Here is a 21,248-nt window from a genome sequence, read left to right on the forward strand (position 1 = left end):
CGCACGTTTGATTCATCAATCCCTTTGCGGTGCAAGGGTCGAGAGAGTCAACAATATGGGTAGACAATCCTCACCCCATGAACCCGGGCACCCCTGCTAAGTCACCAAACGTAGCTAACCACTGATGGATAGATGTATTGGTTATCCAATGAATGGTTCCCGGGGCGGAGGTACTCATACCCGCCTCCCAAATTGAATTTTCTGACTTCATCGCAATACGATTAGATAAGTGCTGTATTGCATCTGACTTTGTGACAAATATTTTCATCACTATTTTGAATTTACACATTCTTCTAGGTTCTTTGTATCGGATAATTAAACTAGCAACTCAAAAGTTTTGTGGTGATGATTCTTCGTACAGTACAAACTTTGCTCTAGAAAGGGAGACTTGAGTCCAATATTTTGATGGAAAAATACGGCATGATGTTAAAGGGGTTGAATAACCCCAATATAGTTAGCACAACAGTCGTTATTATTTCCCCCTTTCGACGAAATCTTCTTATCTGTGAGAACTTCCGTCAGTTTTCGTAGGCTTGGGACTAACACACCAGTACTAACAACGTTAACTAATTATGATAGTTTTAACTTCCCACGTAGAATTAGTTCAGAGTTTGGAGAATGGTCTCAATTATTATTGTAGAAATAATGTCTGATAATCCTGAAACATGGGAATTGCTCAACTTGAATGTGGTATTTTCAGAAAGGTTGAAAAAAAAACTGGTGAACATTTTTTCAAAATGTTCTCAAATCCTCCTTAAGATTATCATTGAAAGTCAAATTGGTACACCAATTTCTTCGAGATTTTTAGTGTTTGGTTTATATTTAAAGACAACGCCACTGTTATAACATCACGTATGTCATTCAGCCGACAACTCCCCCACTGTGTAGGCGGACACCCGACCTTTGCAATATAAATCAAATTAATTGTGGCATTTATGATCTCTCATCACTGAATTCGGTTGCCTCTTCGGTCTATAAGTAGTAACACATTGTATTACATGTTAACTGTCTTGTAACAACTTCCCACGCGAACTAATTAAGATTTTGCACAGTGTGTGGGTGACTTCACTTGTGGTGTCTGTGACAAAACTTCTGGCAAGGTTTCCGCCCCTAAATTAAAATCTGTTTACAAAAGGCGGCCGCCTGGCGCCACCAGACCCGCAGCCCACGAGCTTTAGAAGATAGCTGCGAAGCCTCTTTGAGGGGAATGTCCCTTCCCGCCAAACTGTCCGTCGCGCGTCGTGTCGTTAAAAAAAGCCTTATGTTTATACGCCCCTAAGTCGGAAAAATCAAACTGTCATTTCGTTTGAAACTCCATAAACACTTGCTATTCTTAATAAAGAACAAATATTTTGCTTAAAAATAAAGAATTTACTATCTCAGTTTTGTTAAACCCAGGAAGAAAAAAATGTGATGATCATATTTTGTCAGCATTATTGGTATCTTCAAGTTGATCGAAGACCTAGTAAAGGAATATTCCAAATCTCACAGCTTCAAAACCTATCTAACTGCAGCCTTCGGGGTGAAAATTGACCGAAGAGAGTGCACAAGAGAAATAAGAGACTATGAGTAAATTTAGAAACGACAAAATTTCATTACCATAAAAATCTCTTTGATAAAAACGTATCCTATTGTGACGAGTACAGAAATTTCAATTAGTCAAGAATCACAGGAATTTCAATTAGTGAAAAAAAACTATGCCGGAATTTGAAATAATGCGATCCTTCATCAGTGTTTTTTTTTCATTTTGTTTCTGCGCAAATGATGAAATTGAAATATATACAGTTTTAATAATTACCACCATAAAACACTGTTTCAAAATTATAATACCAATTGAGATGTCTAATATTTTATTAATTTTCCAGGAAGAAATATAATTTTGGATTATAGTCATGGATTTATAGTTATATAACTACATATTATCTAACAGAAATAAAGGGGGGTATGCATCCCACTAAGTATTATCTAGGCATGGCGTGTGAACCATTATTAATTAACATCGAAACCAAAAATATTGGTTCAGGAAAATATTTATACAAAATTGCATTATCACGTAGATGAAATATCGGAAGAAGCAATGCTTTTTATCTTTTGTTGGTCTGCACGGAGTAAATTTGTCTTCCAGCAAGATCGTCTCCACGCTTTGTGAAAATCATTTTTCAAACAAGTTTTGAGGCATTTACCAATATTTTATGTTTTTAACTTTATCATTAACAATTTAATCAGCTATATATATATATTAAAACCACACACCTCATAAACAGGTTCACAGCAACAATTGATAAAAATCTTACATTTATTTCTAGTGATAATATTATTTAGCACGTGGTCAGTAACTATTTTGAAACCACGCTGTGTACAATTGTACAAGGTATAACCAATACTATTTTTTGTTGTTAAATAAATTTAGTGTTTTGTTAATGTTCTTTGTTGTTAAACATTATAGAAGTTGAAATTCCAGTGGTAATTTTTTACACCATGTTAAATGTAATTGTTTAAATTTAATTACTGAAAACAATATTTTCGACTCTCAAACGAAAAATGTGAAACAGGAAAGAATGAAAAAAATTCAGTCTCATCTAGGAATCGACCCCAGAACCTCTTCCTTGCCGGGGAAGTGCTCTGACCACTGTGCTTATCCGACCACACCAACTATCATTTTTAACGGTTTTATACTTTCAAAAAGCTACCAATTCATTTTTAAGAACGGAAATTTTATTGGCTGCAGAATTTATCTATGATTGCATGATTCTACCCGAACTAAATGAAATCTATATAGTGTCTTTGATAAACATATGTTTTTTTTTATTGAATGTGCGACATCTATCGACTTTTCTACAAGTCTAGGATGAATATTTAGATTTTTAGAATAACTTAATGAGTAAAACGTCATTAATAATTTAATCGTATTACAATTCGAGGTTTTACGCTTCAAGTTATTTCAAAAATGTATATTTTTTTAATGTTTATATATTTATGGCCATCAGAAAAATATATGGTTTTCATTTGGAATGTTTGTAAACATAGTTAATATTTATTTTATGATGACCAGATCTGAACAGCCAGGTACTTCCCCACCATCATCTTCCCCATCTCCTTTCACTTCCCACTACCTTCAGCTTCACAACATCTCTCAATTAGGGATGTCATAGTCTCACTGGTTGGGAGCAGTTGGGACTCTTGTGCGGTATTCGCGTAAAAAAATATTGGCTGAGAGAATCCGAATCTTATATGATCAAGGGTATAAGGGTTTAATTTAACACATTCATAAATTGCGTAATCGTGAACAAAATCTTTACAGATTGCCTTTATTGCTTGTGGAGAGTTTTATCATTTATTTGGGATTTCCGTACGATACTTTATATCCTTTCACTCGTCGGACATTTCATTTTGAAGAAATCAACGGTTTAGTATATGGTTGGTTTATACATGTGCAATTTACTGAACTGAGAAACCAATGATAGCAACCACTATTTACCAATTGTGTAAAATTTAAAAAGCGCAAAGTACAGGGGTATTTGTTTAACAATTTTATTAAACAGTGTAGGAATTGCATATAATTATATGGTGTTGGCATATATATATATACCAACACCAACATCCCTGCCATAGGTCACCCCAAGTGGTTCGCTACATTGTGTCTTAGTAGGGGTGCCCAGGTTCATGGAGTGACGTTACTCCAAGCCTTGCTGCGTGGCAGGTCGGATCGGGAGAGACTGGTTGAAGGAGAACTTAAGACCTCTCCAGCCGGACTCTCTCGGCTCATCGCCTTGCACCGCCGTTGGAGGGATGGATTCATATGTCCGTCTTCCTGGACACACTGATCATCAGATTCCTACCCACCCCTCAAACCTTTTTCCTTCTTAGAACTTCCTCTCTTTCTTTTCAGCATCCCCAAAGATGACAAAGGCTCTGAAGGATTTTTTTATCCTTAGGGCCTCCTGTGTGGAGATAACGTAAAAAAACATTTAATAGATTATAAATACGTAACATTAGTCAGTTTACATTGTCAGTGTGTTTTTGAGGCGAAAATTTCCAATTGTTATTTATACTTCTGATCCGTTCTGATAATGAATTAAAGTTTTTATTTCAAGATATACATAATTGAATTGCCTCACTGTTTTTTTTTTACATTTTGAAATTCGGAGAATTGATGCTTGTCTAAGATTTTTATTCTTTTTAAATGATGCAGTTTTGTTTAGAAAATTATCCTTGTAAATATAATTTATTTTTATTTATTTATTAATCTTAAGTTAGCTCACATCTTCGTGTGTGCTAATAGTTTTATAAACATATAAACATGTACATTGTTTGGCAAACATAATCTTTATATAAATATTTCACTAAAGTCACAAAAAAAGAAACATTAATAATTGAGATAGACATATTTTCTTAATTCATTTTTGAACTTATTAATATTTTCTATCACAGCAATTTCCTTCGGGATTTTGTTATAGAGTTGAACGGCCTGGTACATCAGAGATTTTTGGGTGCTTGTTTTTTTTTCTTGTTGGCAATCTAATTTGCTTAGAATTTCTCGTCCCGTGTCCGTGTATCTCGTTATTGTAATTTATTTTTCTTTTCATTTCCTTAGACATCATCCCTAAGTTAATTTTATGTATAAAAATAAGTACATTCAAATACACAGTTTGCTTCACCGTCAAAATATTCAGCTCCTTTAACATGTCTCTTATCCGTGTGTATATGTTGCGCTTAAGTATTATTCGCATTGCTTTATTTTTATATATATTTTAATTTTTTTTTTAAAGAAAGACAAACATTCCCGGGTTACGAATAACCCGACAATATTTGAAAATCTCCTAATACCACCACAGTAAGCTGAAAATGTTGTGATGGAGGACTTAGCCAGCCGAGGAATTGAACACACTACGCCTGGGTGGGACCCAAACGCGATGTCAACTCGGCCACCGACCGGTCATTTGTAATGTTTTTTTTTCTAACTATATCGAGGGATGAGAAGATATTTTTCTAATGCATTTGCTAAAGTTTTACTATTCCAAGGCTACTATCCTCCGTCGGAGAGGAGATTTATTCTCTAAGAATGTTAAGAGCGTAAATACGTCACCATTTCTTAATATTCAATACCAAGCCAATGAAGCCAAATGATAGTTCATTTTTAAAATTTGTAACCAATCTATTCTTTGAAAGTTATGAAATAGAGAACTTTTAGTTTTAACTTTAAGAGTTATTTATTTTGTAAGAAACAAACAGCTTTTATATAATATACGAGATAAATATACAAGTTAACTGAAGTCAAGCCACAGAAGTTTCTTATGCTAAAGTGCATTAGAAATGAAGTTTTAGTATCTTAAAATTAATTCGGTGTTAAAGGAAGGGGAGAAGAAGAGGAAAATAGGAAGAGGATAGGAGATGCTGCCGATACATTCCATACTCTCATATTAATAATCGATCGTACGAATTACTTCATATCGATATTTCTTTAGGTTATTACCAAAAATGTCAATGCTGTAAAATTTTGTATTATATTGTGCACATATACGAGGAATTGGGGAATTTTTTCGAATATTTGTTCTACACAAGGGTAGATAAAATAAATCAGATTGTCGGGTTGATCTAGACGGAATATGAAGATTTATTAAATTGGTAAGTTCTGGTGAGTCCAGACAATTATTTAGGATTTTAAATAATAAGATATGATCAAAAATTAGACGTCGTGTTTGGAGGGAGTTAAAATTATGAAATGTAATGGATTCGGTATAATTTGAGAAGTGTAAGTTTAGTTTATAATTTATGAGTTTAAAATTTTTTTTTGAATTCTTTCTATTCTTTCGATATGGGCTTGGTATAAAGGAGTCCAGATCGGTGTACAGTGTTCCAGGTGCGGGCGAATATATGAGGTGTAAAGGGAATATAGAGTGTTTATGTTGTGGAAGGGTTTATGCGAATTATAAATCCCAGCATTTTATTGGCTTTGTTAATGATGTCAAGTTCTGTTGAATACGAGTATGTATAACTAGCTGATGTGTACCCGGAATTACTGGGCGTTATCCTTAGAAGATAGACATATTCTGTGGCCCTTTTTAAGATACACAATTCCGTAGTACATTATTTTGATGTATCTCACAAGGTTAAGCCAGCGTTAGAAAATATTGTTTTTTCGACTTGATTACAAAACATCGACTTTTCTCTACTTTCTTTAAATATAATATGCATATATTATATGTATAAACTTTTCCGAATAAATTCTCTAAGTGACAATGAACACTGTATCAAAATCTGTAGCTTAGTTTAGAAGAACTAAGCGCACAAACATACAGAAGTGGATAGCGACTTTATTTTATACTATTCAAATAAAGATGTACATGGCTTATTTATAATAACTTTCAGTATTAATTTTGTAATAAGTAAAATGATTTTGTGTGTTTTTTATAAGTTAAATAATTATTGCATTCACTAACCTATAATACATATACTTGTTACACTACTTGAAAGCTTAATGCCGTTAAACAGCATCTCGTGGTATTACTTTGTTGACCGGACTCAAATTACACGGCACTCACCCACTCTCTTAAAATCTAATACTTTCTGTAATTATCTTAAATTTAATTAGTGTAGTAATTAAATGAGTAATCTCATAAAGATGCTCCTGAGCTTACACACTTTCTACGAAAGAAAATAATTAAATTTGGTCTGCAATAACGATACACGGAGAAAATTTATCCTGTTAAAATAAGGTGACAGCATGCGAACTTCGTGATGAAATATTAGCTAGCTAACCATCACGCCGTTTCCCCGTAGGGGTAGGCAGAGAGGACGGACCGCCAAAAAACTCGGTCTTGGCACACACTTCTTGCCTCATTCACATTCATACATCGTCTCATACATACTCTTGTATTATTCTGACTCTTGACATGGCCCGACTCAAGTATCTGATTCACTTGATCGTGCCATGTCTTCCTCGGGCGTCCCCGACTTCTGCTACCATTCGCATTTGCATCATAAAACTTCCTTACACTCCTATCTTCGCTCATTCGCTCTATATGCCCAAACCATCTAAGCGTCCCTTTCTTAATCTTACTCATTACGCTTACATCAGCCTTGTACTCTTTGCGGATCTCCACATTCCTCACACGATCAAACATGGTTTTACCACATATACGCCTCAGGGATCTCATTTCAACAGCATTTAATCTACTTTCATCCTTTCTTTGCCAGTTCCATGCCTCACTTCTATACATCAAGGATCATACCAACACTCCGTTGTGGACTGCTAACTTCGCTTCTTTGGACAGTTGAATTATCAAATGAAAATTATTAAATGAAATATTAGCCATTCGGAATATATCGAGAACACATGTTCATTTCCTATAGATATTAATATTTTGACTGATATCTTGTTTGGAACTCTTTCATTGCATTCGTTATAGTCCCATTAGTTCCGCAGTCCCATTTTTAACAGGAAACGAATAATTTTTAATAAATGAACAGTATTTCGTATTAGTGTTCTCTGTTTATTTACTTTATGCCGAATTTTAGTCCTGTTTGCCTAACCGTCCAGAATATCGAGCGTTCTACCCACATGGCAGTAGACAATACCCCGTCCTTTAATATTTCACATCTTAACAAATAGTATAGCGTAATATCTAGGGAAATATTCTCCAGTGATGCAACACGAAGATAATACGAAAAGCCTTAAAATAGATCCCGAAAACCATCAATCTGGTGATCATCAATGGAGATCTGGTCTACCCGGCGCTAAACTCCCCGAGCTTAGGGAGTGGGAATGGGGTCGGGTGGAAATGGGGGAGGGTTATTAAGGGCGGAACGGGCAGTAGACAATAACACTTGTGACGTCAATAGTCGCGACATTGTGCCACTAGGTTTTTTTTTAACCTCTGCTAGTGTCGCAAGAACTCTGGTCACGTATTCCGTTTGAGGAATAAATATGTTTCCAACGAATTACAAAAAGCTTTTTGATAAAAATACTGTTGTAGAAACAGAAAACATCTTTATGACATTCATGATTTTGAAGTTGAAAGTGAATTTGACGAATATCGGTTTTTTCTATGAAATGTGTGAAAAACGGGTAAAATTTAATGAATGCTTGCTACCGATAGACGCATATTAACATACACATAAAATTACTGGATGAAAAAAAAAATTAGAGGAATATTAAAAAGAAGACCCAGTTTTCTAAAGATGTTTTTCAGATTACACGGTAAAAGTATCCCTAAGTTAGTTTAACCGTTTAGTAGCCTAGTGGATAAAGCCTAGATCCCCACTCAGATGCACGCGTTGCGAGTTCAATCTTCTGCTATTTAAGTTCTCTACCATTGCACAAACAAAACTTTCCGCAGATAACTGCGGAAGAAGGAGGAATTCAAACTTTGTTTTTCCTAACTCGGGTATGTATGTTTGTTTTTTTATTATTTTTTATTACAACTAAAGTTTAATTACGTCAATACATAATACGAATCCAATATAACAAGTAGCTTTTGATGTTGTTGTTTTTTGTTTTTCTCCGTTTAATATGAATAAAATTTTCCATTAGAAGCATCATACCTAACGACAGGGAGCAGTTTGGCGTAGCACCAAAGCGTCGCCGTAGAGGTCAGAATCAACGTGAATGGACTCGTGAATACCTGAATTTATTGTGTAAACTTGTAACCAGAGAAGCCACAATAATCTTTATGTTGTTTGTCCAATGACGAAATAGAAATAGAGGACGTGTATAATTGTTTCAGGCAGCTTCAATCATTAAACATATGGTTCTTAAACGTTTAAAAGTTTAAAGTTTATTTTATTTATATATGTGTTATTATAATTGTAATACAAGTTCAATTAATGATATTTCACTATTTATATAAGTAAGGTTGTTATGTACATACCGTAAAGGATTTATATATTATAGTGCTTAACTAGATATATTATAACATGTGTGAGCTTCATACACTTCGCGAACATCGGTTGCTTGCGGTAATATGTAGGCGAATGAATGAAGAGCTATAGTGGCACGCGATTTGCTACGCGCTGCGTAAGAGGTCCATCGGTCCAGCTCGTCAGCGCTACGTCGTCCATTTCCGTATTTTCATTTTGATAGGTTGATGATTGGTTATGAAGTACGATCGATTCAGATTTATGTGTATTTCGTTAAACACGTTTATAACTTTTCTGCATTATCTTAAGTCTTTGACTTTACAGTTTTTTTTTGCTTTTCAATTTGGTTCTATCTTCTCGTTATTTTATATTTTTTTAGTTCTCCAGTAGCATATAATTAAAATAAAAAATATAAATTCAATCCATTTAGACGATACTGCTTTGAAAATGTTTTTTTTTTAAAATTCTTTGTTAATACAATTTTTTAGTAAAAAACGCTAGTTTACAAAATATAATAATTTTGCATTACGTTATACAGTTATTATAATAACATGTAATTATAATAGTAATATCTGTTTTATTTTCTCTTCTGTAGTAGCAAACGCTTGTATTTGAGCATCTAGATTACAATTTCGCTGTACATCTACATAGAGATTTAAAAAATGAAACATCACGATTTTAGAAACCCATGAAAAGATGCATAAATGTTTTTATGTTAGGAACTTTATTATAATTTTTTAATAAATATTGCTTTCCTGGAAAGAGTGTAATTAAGTAATGTCAAGAAAAGCTCTATTTTTGCAAAAACTCATCCTATCTGCAATCTGCATATTATCGAAAAGACACAACTCTTATGAATAATGATACAATTCAGATACAGGGTTTTCCAATAAGAGGTGTTATTTTGATATTCAATCGTAAAAGATCAATGATTTCATTGCTGAAAGTAAACTTTGTCCAGATCAATACCATACAATTCCGGCCATAAAAAATCATTAATCATCTCTCGATAGCGCAATCCATTCACCGTAACTGTTGCTCCAGCCTCATTTTCGAAAAAGTAAGGTCCAATGACTCCGCTGGACCATAAACCGCACCAAACAGTCACACGTTGAGAATAGAGAGGCTTTTCAACAATAACTCTTGGGTTTTCTGAGCCCCAGATGCGACAATTTTGCTTGTTGACGCAGCCACCGAGGTGGAAATGGGCCTCAAGATGATTTGCATTTGATTCACTCAAGTGTATTTAATAATTTCATTGCGTTGTTGAAGCGTGTATCATTCCATTTTATTAATGGCGTAGTTTCTACTTGTCAAATGTCAAAAAATGAAAGCTTTAAAAGTAACATCTACCGAAATCGCGGGCTATTCAAAATAACACCTCTTATTGGAAAACCCTATACATTATTTCTCTGAAATGCTTTGGTATATTTGAAGTAGGCGTTTTCCAGCTACAATATGGGATAAAAAGAGTATTGTTCGCCCTTTAAGGAGGGTGAAAATGGCAAAGGTTTCGAAAGGGCGAATAGGAATATATTAGAAGGAGTTACATAAATACATTTTTCATCTACTTCTTGACATATTTTGCTATAAATATACATCTGGAAATTATATACTGTGAACCATCTGACGATGGCGTCTCGTGAGATTTTTTAAGATTTTCCTGAAAAAATGTTGGTTACATATGTGACTAGTTTTCAATCGAAACGATTTTTCCTATTCACAGTTCTTATTTATGAACTAGTTGTTTCAGGAAGAAAATAATTTTTTTTTTCAGTGTAATCAGTTAGCTCTGAAAATGTTATTGGAGCTGAAAGTTGAGTTTTTTTATTCTCCCTCGGTTATCAAATACTTTTTTTAACAAGTTCTTTTATTTCACCCACATATTTGATTTTACATAAATTTAGTAAGATAAAGGTAGGTAAGTTTTTAGATAATCACAGTATCGCCCCGGTGAAGGATCTCCATTCAGAATTGAAACGTTGATAGAAATCATTCATGATGAACTATTTTATGACATGATTAACTGAAAAATGTGAGCTGGAATGTTTATATTGTACCCTGCCATATTTAAATTATGTCTTTGAATAACTTCTAGCATTTCAACTGGCGCCTTCCTACACAGTAAGTACACTTACCCTTTTAAAATATAAACAAAACAAAATTATTATTTTCGGTATTGAAATGCCAAGAGTTACATATAACTCCCAGCATCATGAATAATGTTTTATAATTATTTATGGTATTATAGATAGCCTAGATTTAATTAGTCTTATTACATTCCGTATAAACCAATTAGAAATATTCCAAAATAATTCTTTTATGCAACAACAATATCAGGACTACGTCATTTAGGAACTCGCTTGTACCTAGATTGCATACAGCTAACAACACATTCTTAGAAATAGTAGATGTGTTCAACTGCACGGAATCTAGTAGTAAGAAGGCTATAATAACGTAATATGCAAATAAATATTAGTGTTAGCATTTATTATTATTTTGCAAGGGTTCTGTTTTATAATTTACTAAATAAATTTTACTTTACTACAAAATTATTATCTTCATCGCATTTTCGTCAAATCACTGTAAATAATATAGTTTAAATAAATAAATGCTCACTGAAGGGCTCATTTTGCTGTGGCGGTGTTTCGTGGCTCCATTAAATTAGTTTCCACAAAAATGAAAATGGTGAAGCTGGAATATAAATAAAACTTGTTGTTGAGTTCTCAAGAGGCGTTGTATGATTCTGGTGTTTGAAAAAACCTTTTTGGGATTCGAAAAAAGTAATCCTAACACTAAGAAAAAGATTGTTTTGAGATAATTTTTATTTACAAATTAAAAGGGGTGATTTAATGTCGATGTTCTTAAAAAGCAAAACACTCGATTTACGTGATGAATTTCTATAATTGACTCCACAATTATTCACACCAATTGAAGCAATTGAACCTAATATATTTCACGGTATGATGTGGGTAGATTCTGGTGCTAATGTATGGTTTGTTGTGATAAAAGACATTTAGTTGAATTTTGACCGATAACATCCATCACAAAACAAACTAAGGTTAAAGGTTTAAAGCGTTTCTTTAGCTATGTGACTTATAATTAAAATCACGGTATAAATACATTATTTCGTGGAAGAAATCTGAAATTGTTCCCGTAACTAAGGATATTTTATGCCAAAAATAAATTAATCTCCAAGCTTTCTAAGAAGGAAATAAATGTTTTAAGCTAAAAATATGCTGCTTTCCATGTTTTTTTCAAACGAAGCTATATTCTAATACTTGGATTAAAAACCTTCTCTGTCTCTTTAAAAAACTCTACATTAAACAGCTAAGTAAAAATTTCCCTTAAAAATGAATCTTAAAGCTTTCTAAGAAGTAAACGTATTGCGCTAAAAATATGTTTCTTAGTTTTCTGCAAACGAAGCATCATATTCTAACACCCATATTAAAAACATTCTCTGTTTTTTATAAAGCTTACGCACGGAGAAAACTTACTGACATAAAATAAATCTGGTCGAATTATTAATTCTCCTGTAACAAATGGGACTGGAGAGCTAAAAAAAATATTTGACAAATTTAAAAACAACAATCATTAAAGCACGAATATGTTGAAGTCGGAAAACGTGTTCTTCATAGTAATAATATTTTCGAATTTCGTCCATTATATTTATTCATATATATTCTGAATGACTAATTTTATTACTAGGAAATGGTCATGCAGTCACATTTTAACAGTACCTTGATAAAAAAGCCGTAATTATTTTTCTCCGTGCGATTCGGCTGCTTAGTAAAAAAAATCTAAAGATGGGAAGGAAGTTTTTTATTTATTTTTTATTTTTTATAGTGAATACCTCACAAGAGTCCCAACTGCTCCCGTCTGGAGCCAGTGAGACTATGGCATCCCCAATTGGGGGATTTTGTGAGGCTGAAGGTAAGTACCTGGCTATTCAGACCTAGTCACTAAACACGGCTAAAGCCATTTGGAGCAATGTTTCAATTCTGAATGGTGGTCTTACACCAGGGCGATACTGGTAGTATCTTCCACTCTGGAACGTGCCGCAAATATACTATATATTATTTTAATTAATTAATTGTGAAATAACACAAATTAATCAAATAAAATTTATTTGCGCACGCCGGGTTCGAACCCGCGACCTTCAGTTGAGGCTCTGTTTCAAGAATGTAATGATAATTAATCTATTTAAAGAGTAGAACACACATTCTTTCCCCTACACACATTCTTTCTTCAATGAACGTTTTATTCCGTCATGAAGGAGATATGGAATAACTTCGTGATAAGCTCTTGGCCACGGAGAGGTTGTATAACGTTACGACGGCTAGCCAATATCTCTGTCTAGCAAATACCAACGATGTAGTAAGTTTTTGAACATTGGCGTTCATCTTTGAACTAGGGTTACGGTATCTCTAGAAAATAATTTATTTATTTCACGCCTGCTTTTACAAACATATATATAAAAAAATATTTACGAAATTATACACGAAAATAGTGCAGGAAATGACTATTTAAAACAATTGCAGAAAAATAAATATAAACTCAAAATATCACTGAACTTGATCTACACGGCATACAGGCACAAAACATAAAAAATCCAAAATATTTTTTTCTGTTTCAGTTGACAAAATTATTATGTGTTAGTCAAATTAAATACCTATATTAAAATATTCCACTACTTGATGAAAAAAACTTCAATAGGGTATGCTTATATATTGAAATTGATGTACTAAATATATCAACAACATCGTAGTATTTGTTTCCTAGCTGTTGAATCCGTCGCATAGGAGTGTGATATTGGGAAAATATAATGATGAGATTATCTCTTACGTTTGCACAAATTATTAGTTTGTAACGTGAACACGCCTTTAAAAAGGTCCTGCCAGAGTTAGCGATGAAACGCTTGTCGACAAATATTTAAATACATTTCGTGGCCCAAGGGTTGTGAAGCCAAGTGGGGTGTAAATTCTAAATTCGACTAGCGTGACCAAAGAGTCAAACATAACTCCGCAAAAGGAAGGTTTACATAAGTTAATCGTTGTTTCGTCGTGTAGATCTTGAGGTGCTCTCTAAAGCAAACTGATTAGAAAAACATAGATTAAAACCTGAGATGAACGAAAAAAGGTATCAGCGGTGTATAGATACTATCCATCCGTATGTTGTTTAGTCATTACCGCTCATGATTCCAAATTGCTTGGAGTCAGTTGGACAGTGGTATCACAAGAGTTAGGACAGAATTGAGAAGAGGAAATTAGGGATTGAACTGACTATTCTAGATTAATATTTATTCTAAACCAAGCTCGACTATTGCTATATCGAGCAAAGTTTTGATTTAAGGGTAGAGGTAAATTTAAAGATAGTCTATACTAGTGCGATTGTGAGAGTATATACAACTCTCAAATCATTTAAGAAGTCATAATTTAGACTACAATCGTTTTTTTTTTTGAGAAATATAAAACAATATAAGGGTTGCTTTTTAATTCTGAAGTTTTCAGGTTGGGTCATCAAGCCGGGATGCGCTGCTGGTCGGCTCGGGTGCCCTAGTTACCAGTTGGGCTCCCGGGCGCTTAGCCGGGCGCATTATCCGATCAATCGTGCGTTAAGAAGAGCACAAGTGAATGCACCGCCGGCGACAGGCGGCCGCAAGCTCAGCGGCACCCGGATTCGGTTGGCCCCTCGCCAAGCCCGCTCCGAGCCACCCCGAGCCACCCCGCACCACCCCCTACCCGGCACCACACCACCCCCGTTCACGTTACTCCATAGCTACCCGCAAGTGCTCCGCTTTTAGCCCAAATTATGAAGAACGATGTATGAGGACATGTTATATTATATTATATAGGTATTGTAGCGAGGGTTGATGCGAACACAGCACTCATACAGAGATGCTTTGCTTGCTTACCTCATGATTAGAACTTACTATTTGACTTGAATAAAATGATTTCAATGACATTTGAAAAAAGGTTATTTTCAATATAATGAAAAGAACACAGTGTAAAAGTTTTCGAATATTCAGTAAATTAATCATAAATTCACTAAGATTGTCCCGATACATATTTGAGTGATCTAGTGAATTAAAACGGTGTTCGTTTTTATGAAAAATTAAATAAAAAGTAATATATAGCACATTTGAAATATATCGAAAACATTGCATACTGGATTTTTTTAAAAAGCTTGAGGGCTAACTGGGTCTTAACAAAATACATCACTGCTTGACAAGCTTAATATTTTAGGAGGGTTGACTTGAAATTATTTTTTATCCCATTAGTATAGCTGGTTTCCCCGGTAGGAAGAAGAGAAAATGCACATGTCATAGAATTCACACAAAATACTTGTTACTATTGCACAAAGATTTATAATATAATATATGTTATTTTCGAAATGTACTGATATCCCATCTTAAAACTGCGTCCTGCAACTATGTGTGTAACAACCTTCTATAACCATTGTGCAAATGCCCCCCTAATCACCTCCCCCCAAGTTCAAGACACTACTCTCCGTGTGTAAACATTCCCCCAACATCGCTTAAAGACAATAATACCATTTTATATTTCCAAAGCGGATTGTTTCACTTTGTTGCAAATTTTGTTCGTAACTCAAGACACAGTTCAAAGATCAAATTTCAACAAAATGCCTTTAGTCAAAAATAAAGTATACAAGCAGGTACGTAGGTACTCATAAGGCACACTTCGAGTGTTTCGCAACTAATAGGACGAATTCGTCAATCTGCGTTGCTAATGACTTGTCATTAAATGAAAAAAATATATTTTATAAGCTGTAAAATCGCTATATTAGTACCACGAGTTTTGATGTGAAACATCTTTTGACGCACCTAGAGAGGTTAAACTGACTCTTGTGTAGCAAGCGTGGCAAGACGGGACGACGCTCTTGCACGGAACGACGCCTCATGACTGGCCGAATCAGGAACGAATGGAATGATGATTTTTTTTAATTAATGTATTTCTTTTAATAATAATAAAATATTTGTTTTATTAAAGACTTGTTCACGTTAATTTTCATTTCTTCAATAAAAATCATTTTCGATGTTTCACATCTGCCAGGCGTCCTCGTGACAGCTATTTTTAAACCATTCTTACGCTGAGATCTACGCATGGATTGACTTAATTTTGTCTGGAATGTCATACTGGTAATTACGAATGGCTTCCCAATAGAATAATGAAATCACATAAACGTACGCTGTTTCGTCGCGCCATTGGTTTCTGGTAGCTTTGTTTTGTTCTCAACAATTTTTCAATTCAAATTTTGATCAAGTGCTCCTTGATCTATCACGAGTTGATAGTCAGACGTGATTGCTGTAAAACGTCTAGTTCCTATTGGCCTATATCGGCAACTGCCGAAATCATAATCATCTCAAGTGTCTGTTTAACGTTCCTTGTAATCTGATACAAACTGGATTGTACTGTAAATCACCATCATCATCGTACTGCTTCTCACTTAAGGCGATGCCATACGTAGTAATGCAAAATCATGTGTTTTTGGTTTGAAAATTTGGTCGCCTAGAAATGTTTCAGATGCTTTAATTAAATACTGCGAGTAGAATACATCTTGGCCTTTGAAATAATCGAGTATTTTTTAGATAAGTCTTTTTATAAGCCCATAAAAAAATAATGTATAAGGCCTATGAAAACTAGTTTAAAGTTCAAAATCTCCTACTTACGAACCCATTTTCGGTTATAATTTTATTGTATAATGTGGAAAATTAAGTTATTTATAAAATGATCGAAAAAGAATTAAATATTTATGCCTGAACATCCACAAAATAAAATAAAAGGCACTTTTTAGCCATGTTTTTTTCTTGCATAAATCAAAAAATTTATAAAGAGATTAATAACATAAATGATTGCATTATATTACAAAATAATTTGAGAAATCTTTTTGAACGGTGCTCTATCAACAAACTTGCATTGAACATAAAGAAATGTCAGTTCATTAATTTTTACAGAATAAATAATCCAATATTTTTTCAATATACATTAAATGATAAAAACTTAAATTGCGTCAGTGAAATTATTGACCTAGGTATATTGTTCGATAGCAACTTTTTAACTTTTGTGTATCATATTAATAACATTATCAATAAGGCTCTTAAGACTCTTGGATTTGTTTTGAGAATTTTAAAAGACTTCAATAATTTAGGCACATTTATCATGTTGTACAAAACCCTTGTTAGATGCCAACTAGAGTATAACTCTACATTATGGTCTCCCTTTTACAATATTCATTCCGATAATTTTGAAAAGATTCATCATAAGTTCTTGAAGTATATAAACTATAAATTGCATATTCCTGTAGAAAACATTGATTATAACTACTTACTACATAAATTGTCCCTTTTTAAACATTCTGAAAGAAGAATAAACACAGATTTAATAGTACTACATAAAATACTTCATTTCAAAATTGACTGTCCTGAGTTACTCCAATTAATCAGCATCCACATACCCAAAAGATCTTGCCGAAATTTATTACCCTTTTATTTTTACAACACCAGGACACTGTCTTATCAAAATTCCCCAATTCCAAGACTTCACAGTCTCGGAAATAAATACTCTGATCTGGGAGATATATTTCATCTTAAAAATAATCAATATAAATATTGTTTATTTCAATTCTTTTATAGATCGAGACACAAATAGACATCTATAATTTCCGCAAAATATATATTTTTATTTTTATTTTGAATATCTATTTATGTGAGACTTCTTATCATTTTTACTAATGTATCTTATTTTATTATATGCTTTTGTTGTAACATTTAATATTTTTTTCTTTTTTCGTTGTATTATGTTTCCTTTATTGTTTTAATTTTGTAGAATCTATAATAACTGTGATACTCTACTATTAAACTTTGTAGTGTGTAAAAGCCCATTAGGGCGTGTAATAATAATAATAAATAAATAAAACAGGCGGACGGTGTTAAGCGGGAATTTAAACCTTATTGCCATCTACGTAAGGGTTGTTTTGATAGCGGCTCAATTTAAAATATCACAAGTCGTAGTGTATCACCAAAACCCCGGGGCTAGGGTTTATTCGTATGAAAAAAGGCATTCTTTTGTGAATTTTTTGTGACAACACAGTTAAAATCTCTTTATTAAATCTAATAGGACAGTAAAGTATGACATTTTAAGAATGTTGTATAAAATTTTCACGGAGAAATATTAAAAAACACGGCAATGGCAGCAATTATTCGGACGTGTCTCAAAAAAAAGTAGAATGGCGGTGCCCCTCATAACTCGGTGCTGGGTCATCTGAAATCGAAAAATCAAAGTTCATTCGTTAGATAATAGTTTTTCCCAGCTAACACTGGAAGGGTTTTTCGAAATTTTAATTTTTCACTTTTTGGAACACTTTGAAGGGAAAAACGCTATTTTTAGTGAAAAAAATCGGCTAATTTGTTATTGTAAAATAATAATTATTAAAAAAATTGAAAAAACTCTCCAGCGTTACCTCGTAAATTATGTACAGAAATAGTTTTCAAAATTTCAAAAGGATCGGTGCAGTAGTTTTGAAGTTGTGACGGGCACCGACTTTGAAAACGTGAGTTGTGGGAAAAACGCTATAAAGTTTTGAACACTAAAAAATCTGGTATTAAACGTTTATAAGCAAATTTTATCGGCTTACCTCACACTGAATCATCAATGTCAGGTCCATAAAGGATGTTGCTATCATCCATGTAGTCTAAAGCACCTTTTTGCTCCTGTCTACGACGAATCCTGCCTTCTTTAGTTTTTCTCTCAGCTTCCTGCTCTGGTCGGCTTATACGTATGGTCGGGTAGGGATTAAAATCCGACAGGTATAAAAATACTCGTAACTTAGTCAATTTTGCTCCAATCAACTTGAAATTTGAACAAAATATTTTTAAAATATTAAGCATTTATTTAAAAAAATTAAAAAATAATGCAAAAAAATTATTTTTAAACCCTAGCCCCCCCTTAAATCATAACACGAGAGAACCAAAGTTACCGTAAGTTCGCTTTATTGTGTAATACTCTGTCTGATGTGGGATGTCTGATGTGGGATGTCTGATGTGCATTTCAAATATGTCTAGGAGATCACAGGTCTTCATTCGGCAGAGAGGAGGAACTATTTCCTTTTCTCTGACCCGTAAGTTGACGCAATCAACCGCATCAACTTACACACATAATATACTTGTATATCACTTACCTCACAAGATTTTAAAAGTATTTCATGTCTAATAATGTCCGTATTAGGTTTCGTTATATCTCCTATTTTAACCACCCTAAGACGGAGAAGTTTATTGTTTCACCGAGCTACGCAAATAAAAGGAACATTCATGTGGAGATGTATTTTAGGAATCCACGTTGCGCTGTCACCTGATATTACACTATACATTATACCAAAGGATTTGGGAAAGTAAGGCATGTACAGGAAGCACGTTGCACCCACAAACAAAAGTAATAAGTTTGAGGTAGTGAAGTACTACCATGAATTATTCCACAAACATGAATAATAATATAACTAACTAATTAATCATTATACGTAGGTAGGCAGAGGCGATGTAGGTAATTGCTTCAATTGAGAGTACCACCTCTTCCTTTGGTGCTACCGACTTTTTCCATAATTCACTTTGGGATCGTACATTCAGCACACTTTCTTCGTTTATCTTAGTATTATTCAACACATTTACATACATCAGCTGTGCATTCTTCAGGATCTCCACATTAAATATTGTAACACTGCCATACATAATTTTAGCACAGATCTTATTTCTACAGCATTAAGTCTACATTCATCCTTCCTCTGCCAGTCTCATGTGTTACTTACATCAGGTTTGGTATCCGTACTCTATTACAGCATCCCTTCCATCAATATTTTATACGTAACATTGGAACACTAGAGATGCGTTTTGTTTAAAATAGTTGCATTTTCTTCAATATTTATTTTCTTCTTCAATATATCAAGATAGAGTATAGGGGAGGATTTTAAGTAGTTATACGGTGTACCTACAATTTGTATGTCTTAAGTAAGAGTGTAAGAAATTTTCGTTGCTATTTTCGGCGTTCTAAACTTGTGAAGTTATTACCGCTTTGGGATGCTATGAAACATTCTGAAAGCTCGCTTAAGTTCTAAAGCCGTCTGAGACACACATGTGGTGTCTATTTCAAACAGCGAGATGAAAGCTTGAAAAAGCTTCATTATATTTAAGTAATTGGGAAAATCTTTCATCATTCTTCTCAAATCGGGAATATTCCTTTATTCTTGGAAAACATATAAATGATTCCAGGAAATAAAATGAGAGAGCAATAAATTGTACCCAAGGTAATTTAATACAGAATTTTTCCTCCTAAAATAAATATAAATTGCAGAGTTAGCAACAAGGTATTCAGCAAATTAGATACTTAAATAATTTCTACAACGATTTAAGATGAATGAAGGGAAAAATATTTCAGATCACTTGAATTTTTTTCACCTTTCTTTGTATAGATTTATTTGTTAGCACTTACGTAGGAGAAAATGTATTGATGATTAAATGATTTAATGTAATTGGTTACATTATAATCATATTAAATTTGCAGAGTTTTGTTATTAATTTAGTATCATAATATTTCACAAAGACTGCACAAACTTCCTGTCGACCGAGCTCACATTTGAAAGTTTTTGCTGCTGTAGACAAATCTGTCTTCTGCATCATAGTAAAAATGAGTATACTTTATGCAAGGAATAACTCAATTTAATTTGATCCGGAATAAACACTTTTTACGGTCTGTTGTCAGTGGAAGCAGTTTCTCCAAATTATAGTACAACGGGTTTTTAGTGCAGCATAGTGTATAGTGTGTGTCATACAAAATACAATACAACGGTTTTTTTTACTGCAGTATGATTGTATGGTTGTACGGTGTGTATAATATGAGATATAATACAACGAGGTTTTATTGCAGCATAGTCGTATGGTGTGTGTAATACGAAATATAATACAACGAGTTTTTATTGCAGCATGGTTGTAGGGTGTGTGAAATACAAAATATAATACATCGGGTTTTTATTGCAGCATGATTGTATGGTGTGTGTAATACAAAATATAATACGATATATAGTATAAAGTATGCATAATGCAAAATATTTAACAAATTCATATAAGAAATATTGAACGTGTGCAGCAAAATTTCTTACGATTTATTAAAAACTACACATACCTATTCAACATTAAAATATATTCACTACAAAGTAGGAGAAAAATAAACTACTTAACTTTTTCGTTTATAATTCCAGGACTAACTACAACATACATGTACCTATTTCTCACCTTCATACACTTGGAAACAAATTCACTTTAAATTTTGAATGAAAGTTTAATTGTTAAGTTTTTCTGTTGAGTATGATAGGGTGCTAAATAT

The sequence above is a fragment of the Hesperophylax consimilis genome, chromosome 9 (assembly GCF_061612785.1).
Source record: "Hesperophylax consimilis isolate HC1 chromosome 9, BYU_Hcon_1.0, whole genome shotgun sequence".
Lineage (NCBI taxonomy): Eukaryota > Metazoa > Arthropoda > Insecta > Trichoptera > Limnephilidae > Hesperophylax > Hesperophylax consimilis.